General features: G+C 39.1%; 1 protein-coding gene across 6 annotated transcripts in view; it reads right to left on the reverse strand.

Annotated features, from left to right (window-relative positions):
• Nol4 (nucleolar protein 4) overlaps positions 1-17979 on the reverse strand; it is a 322425-nt gene that overhangs the window by 267454 nt on the left and 36992 nt on the right. The window contains exons 1-2 of one of the 6 annotated variants that reach the window (XM_031365088.1): positions 6698-7103; positions 2076-2187 (exon numbers count right to left, since the gene is read on the reverse strand). The exons of 4 other annotated variants lie outside the window; for them this stretch is intronic. The gene's annotated coding sequence lies outside the window, so the exon portion shown is untranslated. Of the gene's footprint in view, positions 1-2075; positions 2188-6697; positions 7104-17979 lie in introns of those variants that run through there. One more of the 6 variants, XM_031365087.1, reaches the window with a different exon arrangement.

The raw sequence follows: 17979 nt of genomic DNA on the forward strand, positions 1-17979 counted from the left end.
GTCTTTTCCTTATTTACATGAATTCTTTAAAAATTAATTCTGTACCAGCTTTTCACTTTATGAATAAATCCAGTCTGGGTAACACAGGGAGACTCTGAATTAAAAGTATGTGATCTGAATTGAAGTATATATCTGAATGAAGATATGTAAGATATATTATACACATTATCAATTTAAATATGATATATGTCAGCATCAATTTGTAGATATTCCTTGGGGGAAAATGAATGAGAGACTATTTAGATACAAAGTAATCACCATTTTAAAAGAAAAAGTTGAGATACTTATTAAGGATTGATTTATTGATCTATTCCGTCAATACAGAGAAGCCTTGATAATTGAATGCAAAATGATGAGAGATTACTTGACTAGATAATGCTGTCAGATGTCAAGCTGGAAACTGATGAGGAAGTGTAGGCTTACTATAAAATCAGCAAATCAAGAAGAGCATCACAAAGCACTATGGCCTGAATTTCCTTGATTTATTAGTATTATTTGGTGTTCTATCTCCCCTTCATGATTGAAAAATGCTTCTCCACTTTCTTTTCTTTAAGTAGTAAGAAAATAAAATAGTTTCAAAGAAAATAAAATTAAAAATGAATAAGCAACAGAAAATATTTTCTTAAGACAAATATTTACCCAGGAGGAGAAGTTTGAAGATAAAACCACCCACTAAAATCTACCCCCTCCCCCATGCCCTAGCCATGGCCCTACTTAGATGCTGCACCTTGTTCTAAGTTTGACATAGATAGTGGAGCCTCTCCCATGTAGTTTACTGAGATGTTTGCTGAAGTGTGATTTGGAGTACTCTGTCCTTCTTCAAGCACATCTACCAACATACATTGGCACCTGTCATGAATATGAGTCCAGAGTGCTTAATTCTGGAGCCCACTTCCTTCATTATTGCCTTGTATCTTCTCTGTGGCATATACTGTGCAAATTTCATTGAGAGAGGCCTGGGTGCTTCAGAATCAAAGCCACCAGAGCTCTGTGGTAGAGATCTGGGATGTGGAAAGCCCCAGATGGCATGGAGTCCTCTAAGGACAGAGAGGAGATGAAGACACACCAGTGGGTGACAAGGAAGGAAGATCACTAAAAATACCACCTGTCTGTTCCCTCACCGCCCCACATGTCCCTCTCTCTGACATTCGTGGAAAAGCACTATCATATTTCCTTTCCCCATGTCCAAATTCTCACCTTTCTAATTCAATCTCCACCCTAAAGCCAGATGATCTTTAAAAATACTGGACCAATTCCTGCTATCCTCCTTAGCAATACTCTCCCATTGCACATAGGAGGAAATCCAAAATTGCTGAGTCCCACGAAGTCCTGCAAAAGCCTTCCCTTCATCCACTCCTCTTACCTCAGCTCATTTCCTCTTTTCATTTCTTTAGGTCAATTCTTTAAATCCAGCTAACCTTTCCCTCTATATAGTAGTTCAATAGAATCTCTTCAAAGGTAAGATGTTTAGCCATTGGTATTGAGAAAGCATGAGGTTAGTGGGGCTCTTCTGCCTTAAATAGAATTAGATGTTCTTCTTGTGAGACTTTTCAGAGGACAAAGGTCCCTCTCTGCCTTCTCTTTTGTCTTTTACCACACGACAACTCACTGTCCTCTCCCTCTAGAATAAGCCTTAACAGACATGAAAAGAAAAGTGCAGTGATCTTGGACTTTCAACTTTCAAAAAGTGAGAAACATTTTATTTTCTTTAAAAATCACCCAGCCTTTGGAATTCTGTCATAGCAGCATGAATGGACTAAGATACTTCCATGAGATCTTTATTCGTACTGTTTCCTCTAGTTGATGATTCTTCTTTGAGGTACTAACATGTTTGAATTTTTTTCATTGTCCCAATAATAAACCTGTTATTATGTCCAAAGCTCTGCCCAACTTGTTCTTTAACCGTGCTATCCAAATCATGTCTACATTAGGCTTTAGAAAATCTGTAATTTAAGTACATATTACCTTCTCTGTGGCTAGAGTGAATTTTCAAGATACTTTATTTTCTGTTACACACAAAGTATTAATAGGAAAATCTGATATGGTCAAATGAATCGATAAGTATTCTCATGTACCTTATCTTAGTTAACTAGAACTTCCTGAGATCCTTAAGTGAGATACAAAACAAAGCGGAAGTATCCCTTTTCTCTGTAGACCGAGCTCAGTGACAGGCAGGTTGATCTTGAGCTGTGTACAGAAAAGATAGATAGGTTGAAGTAGTTTTCAAACAGGGAGTCTAAAGATGATAAAAGTCTTCAGAAGACAGCATAGATTTCACAGGAAAATGAACAAAATGGCTGATGGACAAAATCCAGAAAAATAGTTGTAGTGAAAAAAAAATAAAACCGGGAGAAAGTAAAGATGCAGTATCAGGAAAGAGAAGAGTGCAGACAAGATGACAGATGGGAAACACTTACAGAAGGGTGAAAAGAGAGAGACACAATTACTAAAACCTGGTACAGAAACAGGTAGCTAACTTTGCTGCTGTGGAAGATCTGTGGGATGGGAGGGATTTCAGGATTTGAGAACTGTTCTGTATTCTCCAAAATGGATATTATGGACACAAACAATATGTTGAATTTTTAATGAAATAATTTTGTAACTCACTAAAACACAGTGGGATAAAACTAGAAATCAGTAGCAAGAAGAGCCAGAGAAACTATCTAAGTGCATGGGAATTGAATGATGCTTTTGAATCTCAGTAAATGCAGAGGATATACTTAACAGATTTCAATCACTTCTTAATTAAGCATCTTTGAAACTGGGTGCAGAAGGATAATGCCTCAGTATATGACAACTATCTATAATGATCTCTTAGCCGACACCATAATGAAGGGAACAGATGAAACTCATTCTCTGTGCCAAGAATTCTCACTTTCACAGGTCTTATTTAATAACATACGATTATTTTTTTAAATTATGTGTACATATAGGATGGGAGAGGTATGTGCACATGAGTGCAGGTGTTCAAGGCAATAAAAAGTTTATGGGATCCCCTGGAGCTGGAGTCACTGATAGTTGTGAGCTGCCTGATTTGGATGGGGAGATCCAAACTCAGTATGCAATTTTATTTACTGAGCTACCTCTCTAGTCCCAGAACTTGAAATTGTAGCCAATGAGATAAGGCAAGAAAAATAAGTAAAAAGGACACAATTGAATAATAAAGTTAATTTATCCAGATGTTTCCAAGCAACTACAAAAAAAAAAAAATAAAGATAAAGATTCTAACAAAATCTTCTAAATAAATTCAAATTATCATAATCCAAAATTAAGTATGTGAAAATCAGAAGTTTCTTTCTTGATAAATGAAAATAATGACTCTGCTGAGAAATGAATTTATTGTATATCCAAGGAAATGAAAGTCATCATTTATTAGAGATCCCTGCATAACCAGGCATATGGTGTCAACATTCACCATGAGATGAGTCTAGGTCAGTGGGAGACTGCATATATAAATTGTGTTATATAGTTACATGGAATATTGCCTAATCATAAATAACAGTGAAACTTTGTCATCTGCTGAAAAATTAATATTCCTCCATGTTAAGTAATATAGGCCATAGTTTGAGCAGCATTGCATGTTTTCTTGCATAAGTGGAATCCATCCCAAAAAAGAGGGATTACCTTAGAAGCCACACTCTAAGAATGAACATGATTTAGAGAGGGAGAAGGAAAGAGATGATAATGGAATAAATATGATCCAAGTTTAGCATGTATTATAAAAGTGGTATGATGAAATCCTTTATTCTGGGCAATTGACATATGCTAATAAAATATGTAGACAGAGGGAAAAAAGGGAGGCTTCTCAATCACACAGATAATGTATTGGCTTTTCCACACTTGAGCCTCCCTTTTTTCTTCATGTTTCTGAGGTACTACAAATCACATCTCACTTCTAAGGCAATAAAGAAAACTACTATGAAGGAAAGAAGGAAAGGGAAGAAAAGGGCAATGTCTCAGTTAAATGGGTAAGCAAAAGTGTGAAGGGCTTCCCAAGGAAAACAAAAGGTTGTTTCAAAAAAATGGATATTGATCCTTAGGATTAAGAGGGATACTAAAGAGAGAATTTGCTTTGTTTTTCTTCAGGAAAACCTGGGGACAACTTGAAAGAAGAAGAGCCACACACTTCAAGTAAATCAACTCATAGTTTCATCTGGGGTTTGGAATGTATCAGAATCTTTCACTAGCTGTAAGGCCCTCGTGACAGAACTTGTAGCCAAACAAATTGTTCCAATTATTAGCTTTGAGAAAGAAAAGCCATCCTCCATTGCTAGGATTCTACAAAAGTGTACGTTGAAAGGCTAGTCTTGTTGGTTAATATTATTGTTCTTTTTATCGGTTGCAAACCCCTTCAACTCCTTTAGTCCCTCTGTTAGGGACCACGAACTCAGTCCAATGGTTGGCTGCAAGCATCTGCCTCTGTACTTGTAAGGCTCCGGCAGGGCCTCTCAGGAGACAGAGATATCAGGCTCCTTTCAGCATGCACTTCTTGACATCCACAATAGTGTCTGGGTTTGGTAACTGTATATGGGATGGATCCCTAGGTGGGACAGTCTCTAGGTGGCCTTTCCTTTAGGCTCTGCTCTACACTTTATCTCCATATTTGCTCCTGTGAGTATTTTGTTCTCCTTCTAAGAAGGACCAAAGCACCCACACTTTGGTCTTCCTTCTTATTGAGTTTCATGTGGTTTGTGAATTGTATCTTGATTATTTGGAGCTCACTTTTGGGCTAGTGTCCACTTATCAGTGAGTGTATACCATGTGTTTTCTTTTGTGATTGGGTTACCTCACTCAGGATAATATGTTCTAGTTCTATCCATTTGCCTAAAAATTTCATGAATTAATCATTTTAATAACTGATTGTACTCCATTGTGTGAAAGTACCACATTTTCTGTACCTGTTCCTCTGTTGAGGGACATCTGGGCTCTTTCCAGCTTCTGGCTATTATAAATATGGCTGCTATGAACATAGTGGAGCATGTGTCCTTCTTATATGTTGGCGCATCCTCTTGATATATGCCCAGGAGTGGTATAACTGGGTCCTCAGGCAATACTATGTCCAATTTTCTGGGGAACCACCAAACTGATTTCCAGAGGGGTTGTACCAGCTTGCATTCCCACCAGCAATGGAGGAGTGTTCGTCTTTCTCCACATCCTCAATAGCACCTGCTGCCACCTGAGCTTTTGATTTTAGCCTTTCTGACTGGTGTGAGGTAGAATTTCAGGGTTGTTTTGATTTGCATTTCCCTGATGACTAAGGATATTGAACATTTCTTTAGGTGCTTCTCAGTCATTTGATATTCCTCAGTTGAAAATTCTTTGTTTAACTCTGTACCCCATTTTTAATAGGGTTATTTGGTTTTCTGGAGTCCTACTTCTTGAGGTCTTTTTACATATTGGATATTAGCCCTCTATTGGATGTAGGATTGGTAAAGAATCTTTTCCCAATCTGTTGGTTCTCCCAGGGACTAAGCCATCAACAAAGGAGTACACAAGGCTTCAGCTGCATATGTAGCAGAGGATGGCCTTGTCATGCACGAATGGAAGTAGAGGTCCTTGGTCCTATGAAGGCTCAATAGATGCCCCAGTGTAGGGGAATTGAGGACAGGGATGTAGGAGTGGGTGGCTGGAGGAACACCCTCATAGAAGCAGGAGGAGGGAAGATGTGTTAGGGAGTTTCCTGGAGGGAGGGAAACTGGGAAAGTGGATAACATCTGAAATGTAAATAAAGAAAATATCCAATAAAAATAAAATAAAACAAGAAGAAAGCCTGGTCTACTCAAAGCTACAGAGCTATGCAAGAAGCTTGTGATTATCAGAGCTTAAAGCTACCAAGGGACTCTCACACAATGAAAACTGCAGGCGGATTTGTGACATAGGAAAATAATCTGAAAAGCTCATGATTTTGACCAAAGGCACTTCATAGCCTTCCAGGCTAAGGCTGGCAACTGAAAATCACAGATGTCTCCACTTGTTAAGTTCCATTTGGCTGAGTGTGTTCACTCTCAAAATCAGCAGAGATGCATCCATGAGCCGGAGTTTGCACTTGAGCTGACTGATTGGTCTGGAGTGTTTAATCCAAAGACAGAGTCCTTGGACCATTACCTCTACCCCCAGCATTTACAAATCTCAAAAGCAATACCAAACAGAGAAGGAATGGAGTCCAGAAAAGTGAGATTATGGCACTACATGGAGTGTGGAATTGGAGTAATATGGCAAAGGAGCTTCCACAGAGCTCACTCTTTTTCTTCCAGGAACCTCAAATATAACAGCACAAAACACTATCAAATACTTGTCAAGAACAACAACAGCAACAAAAAACCTTTTGACTGATGCCCAATGACATGAAGACAATCTTATAAGTATTATTAATTAATCATGCATTTGATGTAATGGAAACAGGAAGTGGGGAAAGGAGATGTGCAAGGGAAGAAAGAAAAAGGAAGGGAGGGAAGGGGGAGAGGGAGGGAGAGGCAGGGAAGGAGATCTGTTAAACTATCTTAAGGATTAAGCATGGTCCATTGTTTCGTGGAATTGAAAGCTGCAGGAAAGATGTAGCAGGCAGAATAAAGAGAATCATCTTATTTTTCCCTCTAAACTCTTTATATCATAAAATATGCCAAGGTATAAAATTCAGAATGGAAAGCCGAATAAAGAAAGGTGTGGAGGAGGACCTGGCCCACTCTGGACTTCTGACCTCTCACTTCCTGCCTGTGGGAGGCTAGCTGTGGCAGCTGCGGGCTTTTAGTTCCTGGAAGAGGCGCTGGGGCAAAGGAGGGCTCAGGTTGTTTCTTCTTAAGCGAGTGTGGCTGCTGCAGGCGGTACTGTTGAGGTTGCCCCGGCGGTCTCCATGGCAACATTGGAGGGGGCGGGGAGGACCAAAGCCTGCACCAATAGGCCGGGCCTAGCTTCTGTGGGCCTCAAGGGCATGCTTGGTACCCGGCATTACGCCAGGGGGAGCTGTGCTGCAGCCTGGGGACTTGCAGGCTCAAACAGAGAGGTTGCCATAGCAACAGCGGGGGATTGGGGGATGGCAGGGACCGCCTAGACTCTTCCTACAGGTTTTTAGCACACAGTGTCCTGGGTGCCCAGACTTGGATGAGATCCGAGACTCCTTTTAGCCGGCTGGGTCTTTGGGGCCTTCGGAGCTTCCAGAGACGCTAAAGGCTGCTGCTGAACTTCATCAGGTCTCTCTCTGTTACCTTATGCCCCTTTCCTACAGAGCCTGACACGCAGGATTTTGGTGTCCCATAAGGCGCACACCACCAGACCCTGTTGCTACAGAAATGTGCCCCACCCCCGCTGGCCCTAGTTCAGCAAGGCCAAAGTCACCTGTGTGATAGCACAGAACTGTTGGGGGTCTCTCTTCCTCTGAGGTCTCCTTTTGGCAGAAGCAACTGAGTCCAACTCCCTTCACTCTCTCCGGGTGTTTGTTAACCCCAAGCCACCCTGAGATCTCCCCTTTCCCGGTAATCTGGGCAATTGCACATCCTGGACAGGGCAGACTTTGTTGGCGGCCACTGTGCGCTGTCACCACCTCCTTCCCTCACTCAAGTCTGCAGCTCTGTTAATCCTGCTCTTTTAGCGACCTGAGATTTAGGCTCTTCCATATCATTCCTGGCCTGGTAAATCAAGTGCTTAGTATAAGGACCACTAAAGGACAATTTAAATTTTTGTACAGAAGGAGCTGGCTCAGGGTTCGAGTGCATCACATTTTCGAAATTAATGTTGCTCAGGGCCTCAAAGATTTAAATATTTTACGGCAGCCTGTTCAGGTAGCTAAGTCCATAAAGAAACATGTCCTTGCTTTCAAAACATTAGATGATACCAGGAGTCAGGAAAAATGGCTCAATCCATAACTCTAGTATTTGAAAAGCTGAGCCAAGAAAAAGAATGCAAAGAATTTGAGATTACAAGGTGAGTCCCAGGCTTACCTTACTTACGAGATTCTATCTCTAACCGAACTTCCCCAATTTTCTGGATTTGAAAGGAACCACACACACACATACACACACACACACACACACACACACACACACACACACACACATCTCAAATAAGTACTTAAAATTCTCTACTTGAAATCTGAGAAGTTTTTCTAAAGTGGATAATCCAGAACTGCCCTCTCATTTCTTGTTATAACCAGAATTCTTCATAATAAAAGCTTCTGCAATTTTTAGTACAATGTTCAAAAACTTGAAATTAATAAATCTGTAAGAGGTAAGCATCTGTGGATGTTTTCTAAATATTTTGTTTATTAAAAAAACTTGATGAATCAGTGTAGTGTTAAATGATTGCTTCTTTCCTAGTACTTAGAACTAACTTAATCATTATCTGGACAAAAGCATAGAGAAATAAAAGCATTTGTAAAGTTTAATTAAAAGTATAATAGTTTGCTTAAGACCTGTAAGTGGTTACACACAGAAGTGGGGGGGGCACTTATTTGGTATCTTTGAAGTAGATTTTTAAATTAACTATATTCCCTAAAATATTTTTGTACCTAAGTGTTACATAAATATCCCTTGCTGTATTTGTTCCATAGTATCCAGTTTTACAAAGTGATCTATTTCTAGGTTCTTCTGAAAGTTTATTTTAGACATTAACAAGAACAATGCATCTTAAATCATTTTTTCTTCCAAACTGCCTATTTCACACAGGCAGAAATCTCCTCTCTCTCTCTCTCTCTCTCTCTCTCTCTCTCTCTCTCTCTCTCTCTCTGCAGTAATATTACCCATGCCATCAGTTGCCAAATTTGTTGGATTGGCCGTGACGGGAAAATGTGTGTTGTCATTTCTCCTGCGAGATGACTCTGTGTTTAAGCTACATACTACGTGTGTCTATTGACATCAAAAGCTTCATCTTAGGTCCTCAGGGTCTCAGGGAGAATTACAAACAGAAGTTTCACAGAACAGCAAGGTAAATGGAAAGGTCTCAGCTTCTTGGGGGAGGAGGGAGGACTTCTTGTGACATCTGAAATTTTGCTGAGCATTCTGCTCTTAAGAGTATGCTATTTGTCCAGGACTTTAGAACAGACAGGCACGCTTTCAGTCAGGTCTTGGGTGTTTGTGGTTCTGAGTACTATTTGTTCCTGGTACAGAAACAGGTGAACACAATTCACATGTGGAAGTGTCTGAGTAATTCCACCATAGAGTGACCTGGGACAGTAGGAGCTCACACGCAGCCCAATCAGGATTACTTACTCATACTTTGTCACAAGCAAAACCAAATAAGACATATGTATCTACACTGCATGTATTGCCTTGGAAAGATTGGGGGGAGAATTATATCTAATTTTTTTTAATCTAGAAGCAAATGCTAAATGATTATTACATATTTTTTATTAATAGAAGATGTGTGTAAATAATCAAAAGTGGTACCTTTTTCATCTTTAGTTTTCAAGAACTCTACTGTGGGCAGGTATTTGGACAACTTTAGTAAATGATATATTTTTTAAAAATTTAATATTTATGCTCTTAAAAAAGATTGTAAACTTCTTAGTTTAATATATTAATTGTGACTAACAATAATATAGTGATATAATGTGAGAATAAGTTGTACTTTATTACCAAAAAAAGATGAGTGAATGAAAATGTGCTGAATACATTCCTATAGGCCTTTATAATATTTTACTGATTCTTAAAAACTAATACAAAACCAGAGAAACTTAATGTAAATCTATAAGTTATGCAATAAAATACTGCTAGCATATGAAACTATTGCATATACAATATCCACAAGTAGCGTTACAATTTTGTAAATTATCTGGAAACTTAGCTTTTGGAAAGCTGACCATTTTTATGTTCACTGTTTCAGAACATAATCACACTATAGTTTATCAAAGTCAGTGGGTACCAATCAATATTTAAGTTGGAGCTAAGGTATTTTATAAGAGGGTACGTACCACTAGAAAGAATAAAAAGTAGGGGCTGGGGAGATGGCTTAGTGGGTAAGAGCACTGACTGCTCTTCCAAAGGTCCTGAATCCAAATCCCAGCAACCACATGGTGGCTCACAACCACCCGTAATGAGATCTGACACCCTCTCTCTGCTGGTGCATCTGAAGTCAGCTACAGTGTACTTATATATAATAATAAATAAATCTTTAAAAAAAAAAGAATAAAAAGTAAAAAATAGCTAATTGTTAACTCCTTCCTGCTGCAGTAGAGTCTGCCATTTGCTCAGCCAGAAGGGGTCCTGTAAGGGGAGAATGAGAGGAAGTTGGTCATCTTGGAATTTTCCCAGCACTCCTCACATGATTGTCTCGCTAAGTGTTCAGTCCCTGCTCTTCAGCTCTAAGGCTCTTCTTCCATCTTTACAACACATCTTTCCAACCTCGTCCCTGCTCTTCAGCTCTAAGACTCTTCCTCCATCTTCACACCGCATCTTTCCAACCTCATCCCTACTGGTTGTGCTTTCTATGACTCTGACCTTCCTGCCTCCCCCTCAGAGAAAACTGGTTTTGCTATTTTCATTGAAACCATATTAAAATTCCAACATAATATTTCACCTCAGATCTCAAACTGACCCATATCTTTAAAGTCTGTACTTTCACAGAGTAAAATGTGGATGGGATTTCTTCAAGGAGACATTATTCTATCCAAAACACTGTTCAAGTATCTCTGTTGAGTAAAGGAGGTAAGATAGTGTATTTTTCTAACAATTTAAGTAGTCCTTAAGGACTTTCTATAAGCTAAGTAAAACAATTGAAGAAATTGTCAGAGTAAAACAAACTTTTTCTGTTTCAAAATAAATGACATTTATGCTGTCTGGTGAGCAAACATATATATATCAAAATAAATATTTGTACTTTTTTTTTTCTTTCTTTCTTTCTTTTCTTTTTTTATTTTGATTTTTTGAGACAGGGTTTCTCTGTGTAGCCCTGGTTGTCCTGGAACTCACTCTGTAGACCAGGCTGGCCAGGAACTCAGAAATCCACCTGCCTCTGCCTCCCAAGTGCTAGGATTAAAGGCATGCACCACCACCACCTGGCAAATATTTGTATTTCTATATGTTTTATTAAATAAATATTAAGAGATTCACCAAGATGTTTTGTCTCAAACGTAATAGGGGATTCCATGAATTATCAAACAGGAAATGATGTCAAAACCCATCAACTCAACAGCAACTAAACTTTATCATTATTTTTAAAAAGTATGCATATCTACTTATCTTGCATGAAACACCTGACCATGTTACTAATTCAGGCACTTAATAGTCTATAAGAAATAGTCTATTAAGAAATGTCAAGATAGGTGGAGAGTTATGTATTGTGAGCATACATCGAAGACATATATGTTTTCTCTGCAGACATTGTATAATCAGTAGGAGTAAAGTTACAATTACAAATGTATGAGGGCTGGGAAGCTAGAACAGTGGATTAAGTGCTCAAACATGGTGACCTCAGTTTGGATCCCATTGTTTGTAGAAAATGCCAGACATAATGGTAGACCTGGGATCCAGGCCTGGAGAGTAGAGACCAGAGGACTGGGGTTCTACTGCCCAGTAAATCCAGTAATTCAGTCAATCCCTGCTCAACAGCTACAGTAATCCAATCCTATCTCAAATGCATAAGGTGGAGAAAAATTGAGGAAAACACCTATGTTGATAGCTAACCTCCATGTATATTTACACCAAGGAGCATATACCGATACACAGACCAAACATGCACAGAAATAAAGCTCTCTGACAGAAAGATAATAATTATCTCATCCTGATCTTCTTGTCATTCGTTACATCCTGATCTTCTAGAAAAGGTTTCAGATTCTCGATGAGTGCAAAAATATATTATCTTAACTTTGATTATCATTCTTTGGTTAATATATTAGTGTGTTTCCCATTTTGCTTCATTTTGTCTCAGTCTTCACCAGACGACCCCTTGGACAGTAAGTTTAATTTAATACCCCAAAATTTCCCATAACTTCCCTTGCATTTATGTGTCTATTTTTACCCCAATGGGTGTTGTTAAGAAAAAAAGTTTCCTCTATAGAACCATTAGATTTACTTGGTGAAGAAATAACACCACTGAGAAGGCTTCATCTTGAAGTAGGGAACTCATTTGCATTTAATTCACTGACATGGACCAGGTATGGTCCTGAGTGAATAAATACACCACCAACCTCCACCGTTACCAAAAATTTACATGTAAAATACAAAACAGCAGAGCTTCTCTGTGTCCTCCTCTAAGCCAAATCCCCAGCTGACCAAAGGCTGGGCTGTGGACTAGAGCAACTAGAGCAACTAGAGAAACTAGAGCAGATGACAGATGACTGTTAGATGGAGAATGAAGGAGATGCTAGCATTCCTCTAACTGAGCATCTATCTCCTCCTTGAAGTATAGACATGCTAATTGACAGATGTTTGCATATAGTCACTTAACAAAGTCAGAAATGTTAGGTGTGAGTCGGTCACCAATGAAAATTCTACCTTAACCACCCCATCCTGAATGAAGACTTGTCTTAGTTATTCTTTCCATCACTAAATAGCAAGGGAGTAGTTACATATTTCCAAATTTAAGCCATTTGGAGGAAAACCCCAGTAGGACACCCTGATGCCAAAAGTAAATACACAAACTTTGAAAGCAGTAGTTAATCTTTATTTGTACTTATCTGTGTTACCACTCAGATTTTTCCTAATTAAAAAAAAAAATGAACATTTTGATAATGGTATCATTGTTAGCATCCTCCTCCTGATGAGTATGAAATATGAAATTGACTGAAATTCCTATTCAGTTACACATATTTTTGTCCCATCATGCAAGCATGCCACCCTTTCCTTACCCACTCAGTCTCCTCCTCCATACCTTGTTGGATGGTGCTGAATGCAACACGGGGTTGCATGTGCCTCTCTTAGCAATGCTAGTTTCAATTACCTTGCACACGGAGATGTGAGATTCTTGAATTATATTTGTGTTTCTAGTTGTTTCAGGAGACCCCACAATCATCTCCATATGGATGTGAATTTTATTGCATATGTATACAACCACTGTACATGGCTAATACATTGCAGATAATATTGCATATTTATTTTTCATTTGTTATTTTGCATAAATAAATAAAATAGCATACCTTAATTACTTGTTATGAAAACAAAGACATATTTTGTTTAAAAAATCAGTTCCTCCCTGTTTACACCAAATAAATGTTGAAAGAATATGTAAAGAATATAGCAACTCACAGCACTGTGTTCCAGCCCATGTCCATGCTGCATGAATTTCCAGACAGCAAATGAATGCCATATTCACAGAATGTGAAGATACACGGATATCAAACCTTGATGGTGCCTTGTGCTATATGAAGTGGTCATTTTTACGAAGGAAAGTATCCCTTCAGTAAATAGTATGTTCATTTTCTTTTTAGGGTGAATGGTAATATACACTGCAACTTTAATTATAATTGATCACTACTAGTTTGTTATTATTTCTTCAATGTCAATTTTTTATTAAGTTCTGAGAACCAAATCAAAGAATATAACAACATACAAAAATTGGGAGAGTAGATACCAGCTGGCAAGTTCTCTCATAACCTTAGCACTGTTCTGCCATGCCACTGGCCCTTTCAGTGGGAGTGAACTTGACAATGGAAAATGTGAACTGATCTTGCTGACTATAAGAGATGATGTTGAGGGTCAGGAGATCAAGGCACAGGATCAGTAGATGAAGGCGCATGCCACTAAGCCTGAAGACCTGAATCTGAGTCTCAGAATCCACAGGACTCAGGCAGCAGTTCAAGAAAACAGTTGAGTCTGGATAACAATGGGGGGATTGTTGGTTTAACTTGCCCTGGTTCCCACTGTTGCTCTGTGACTCTACAATACTCTTGAAAAATGTGCAGCTGTGTTTCTCTGCAGCCCTATAAAAGAGAATGAGGCTGGAAGTTTCTGAAGCCTCGGCCCCAAGGTTCTGTCTTGCAGTTTGACCCATCTGCTGCTCCCCTGGAAGACACACCTAGGCTGCCTATTGTTTCCCAGACTCAGAACTCATCCAATGGTTAAAGCTTTCTCCTCTAGTGCCATTTGTAGAAACAAACTGCAAGAAACACATGCAAGATGCTATTTTGTATTGGTCATTACCTGAGGTAGTAGATAATAGTTAAGCAATAGACAAAATAGAAAAGGAAAAACTAGAATGAACTATCCATATTATCGTAGCCCACGTGTGTGTGTGTGTGTGTGTGTGTGTTTAATGAATGTAGGAGGAGGCAGCAGGCACAGAGAGAGATGTGTGTGCCCAGCTAATAACTGAAGGACCAAGGTCCCATCTCTAACTGACCTCAAGGCTCTGTAGCAGCAGTAAGGTTAGGGGAGACTATTAACCTCACGATTGACTACAGAGTGATTGTGATGATGGACACCACCAGTCCTTTGACCAAGAGAAGGAGATTCCTTGGTTTCAGGCATTCAAAGAAATTCATTTTGTCATTAAAATCCTACAGTGAATTGGGTTTCTGGATGTACACCTGTGATCCCAACACTCAGGAGGCTCAGCCAGGAGGAGTCCAGCCTAGTCTATACGCCACAATAAATGCTTTAAACTAGGAAATTCTTCTCCGAGTAGAGCATGGTGGTGTCTCCCTGCAGTCTCAGCACTGAGGAGTCTGAGGCAGGAGCATCCCCTGTTTGAGATGGATCTGGGCTATATAAGAAGGTCTGAAGCAAACCTGCTTTCAGAGTGAGAGCTGTTTTTAAAAAGCAAGGGACTGTGCTGGTCTAGCAACATGGCAGCAGTAGATTCCTTTCTAAGGTCCATGACCTCACTAGCCCCAGGAAGCTGGCTAGAGCTCATGTACCAGGCATGATTTTCCTCCTGAGTGGGACTTAATTCCAATTAGGCAGTTGTTGTCTGTCACTGATGTGATTACGAATATCATGCCACGCTGGTTACTGTCATGGTTCACAGGTGTTGCAGCTGGGTAGGACTGTTTAGTTGTTTCTCTACCTCAGGACTTAACACAGTATTTTCCAGAACCGTGAAAGCCAGACAGGAGCTTACATCAGGCCCAGCTTATATCATCTGAGTCATGTGTCCTAATTGCCCTAAGCCTCTGATAGGCTACTGAGGGACACATCAATGCTTTATGTTGTTTTGGGAGTCATTTGGACTATCCTGAAAGGAGTTTCTCATGTCTTCTACTGGGGTTTATGTTAGTCTGTGGTTCTTGTGCCAGCCCATGTTCTTTAAATTCCTAATTATATTATTATATTCCTAACATATATTTATATATATATTATATTTTTATATATTATATATTATATATTACACATATATATTGTGTTGCTAATTATATATGTATATAGAGAGACATATACATCTATATAATAAAATAAATATATTTATATAATTGTAAATAAGTATAAATATGATCACTCGAGGCTGAGTCAAACAACTTTGGTGTTATTTGTTTCTCCTCCTTCTCTGCCTCCTAGACCATCATAATTCTTACTACATTGTGTCCTCATTCCCACAGATAAGTGTCCATAAGCTTGACCTCACAGCAAATGGAGAGCATCACAGAAAACCAGACTGGACACAATGCAGGCATTAGGGAAGTGTGGAGAGCTTAGCCTCAGTGGGCACATCCACATCGCAGCTTCTGCCGCTATGGCTCAAGCCACATAATGGAAGAGGGGAAGGAAAGATTGTGAGAACCAGAATACCAGGGAGTGTGATGTGAAACCGTCTCTCCTAACAATGGCTGATAAACTAGATAGGAACAATGGCAATATCAACAGACATGTTAATGTCAAAGAGGAAAATTTTTCATAGGATCTCGCCCCTAGACAAAGAGCTAAATTGACTATTGGTTACTTGGGGAAGCAGAATTATTGTCTTTTAGAAATAAGCTTCCCTATCAGAGGTCCACTGCAGAGAGCAGCACCGTTAGCAAGAGGAGCCCAGTGACATCTGGCATGCACTGAAATCTATGGCAGCGCAAAACTTCAATTTTTTTTTTTTTTTTACTTGGAGTTAACTTTTGTAAAGTTGAGCAGTCAAAAAAAAATGAGACGTTTGCTCTAAAAGGAGAAGCTAGTTTTGTCCTGACAGAGCCATGGTGGACAGCCCTACCATTATCCTTGAAAAGACAAGAGCAAAGTCTGTCAGCACCTCTGCTCACAAGATATGAAAATGTGATGAAGAACCACAGAAACTGCCTTCCAGGAATCCTCCGATCTTTCCTCCTGGTTTTGAGCCAAATAAAGGAAGTTATTAAATCACATTCAGGACTTCATGCCAGAGAGTTTCATATGGCTTTCACGGATAATTATCATTATTGTTTTCATCTTTTGGCTACATTAGAGATGTCAGACTGCTCAGATCTGATTCAGAGAGAATCGTCTCCACCAAAAATCTTCACTGAGTATCTTCAATACGATATTACATAACTACAATTAATCAAGGTAAAGTTCTCTTTATGAATTAAATAGGAGAAGCTGCACACACACACACACACACACACACACACACACACAAATACTACTACAGAAAGTTACCTTGGGTAAGCAAGAACACTGTAGATAACTGGCAAATTTTCTTGATTTTTGGAAGTGTGATTTTCAGAGAAGGAATATACTTCATGCAGAAGGAAACATTCTAAGCTTCCTACAGAAGCCTACAATGAGGAGGAAATACACTCTTCCCAGACCCCAACTCTTCTATTTCTGATTGTGTTCCATGAAAATTCATTTTATACAAAGTTTTCTTCCAGGCTTCAAGTAAGTTCACTCTTTCCTTAACATGTTAAATTTGTTGTCTTTGCTTAGATTGCAGGCACCTTACTAACATGATGACTGAGTTCCAGCCACCACCTAGCTGCCACTTCACTGAAAAGTCAAGGGCCGAGAGGCACTCTCACTCTGCTTCAGAAGATCCCAATACCCTCTTTCTAGCCAGAGAGTAGATATGATAATTTTCACCCCGTGTCTAATGCATGACAGTCAACAGCTCCTTTGTAGAAGAAAACATTTTTCTTTATTTTAAGTATAAAACCAGGCTTTACGATTTTATGAGAAATAATCATACATATTTGCAAAATGATATATTCATTGCTGAAAAAAATGTCACTTTGTTTTGAAATCTTCCAGGCCTTTGATGCAAGATGATCTGTTTTTTTTTTTTCACAGGAAGAAGTGTTATTTTACTCTTGCTCTGAAATATAGTTCCGCCTGCTTTGCCAAGACATGACTCTACTTTCAGTTTTGCAACATGTTTAAGAAATCCCATGACACTATAAGATATTTTCATAATTGCTAACATACAAGAAAAATTAAGTAGATACTCAGGCAAATAAAATGATTTTTTTCTAGTTATTTAAAATAATATTTCAGGTTTAACCCAATAGTGAGGAAGGACCCTTTGGAAGAATGTTACATTGGTAAATCTATTGGCTGTTAAAATGTATCATTTCACCCTCTACCCTGTCTCTCTTTCTTGTAGTCTACATTATGTTTATACTTCAGCAGATCATTTTGTTTTCCTTATTTACTTCTGTAAACTCAGGGTGTGATGTAACAACACAGAAGTAGCAAACCTCATAACGGAATTTCACAGACAGGTGCCAGCAGGAGCACACCATCCATCTTTCCCTGCTCGCTGCCTACTGAGTGCACAAGGCATTACTTTTCTCACAGTTGTGAGAAAAGTGCCAAATACCTGACAGAAGCAATGGAAAGGAGGAAGGAAAGCTGCCTTCTAGTTGGAGGCCACATTGTAGAGAGGAAGTCCTGGCAGTAGGAGCATAGATATCATGGCTTGTCACACTGTGCAATCACAATCAGGAATCCTAGAGAAATGGATGCTAGGGCGCAGCTTACCTTTTCCTTTTCATTCAGCTCCAGACCTAGGGCATGGTATAGTGTCAACTACATTCAAGTTGAGCCTACCATCCTCAGTTAAACTTTCAAGAAACAAAAGACATCCACAGCCAAACATTAGGTGGAGATCAGGGAGTCTTGTGGAAGCATTATGGAAAGGATTGAGGAACCTGAA

This window comes from Mastomys coucha, unplaced genomic scaffold, assembly GCF_008632895.1.
Source record: "Mastomys coucha isolate ucsf_1 unplaced genomic scaffold, UCSF_Mcou_1 pScaffold13, whole genome shotgun sequence".
NCBI lineage: Eukaryota > Metazoa > Chordata > Mammalia > Rodentia > Muridae > Mastomys > Mastomys coucha.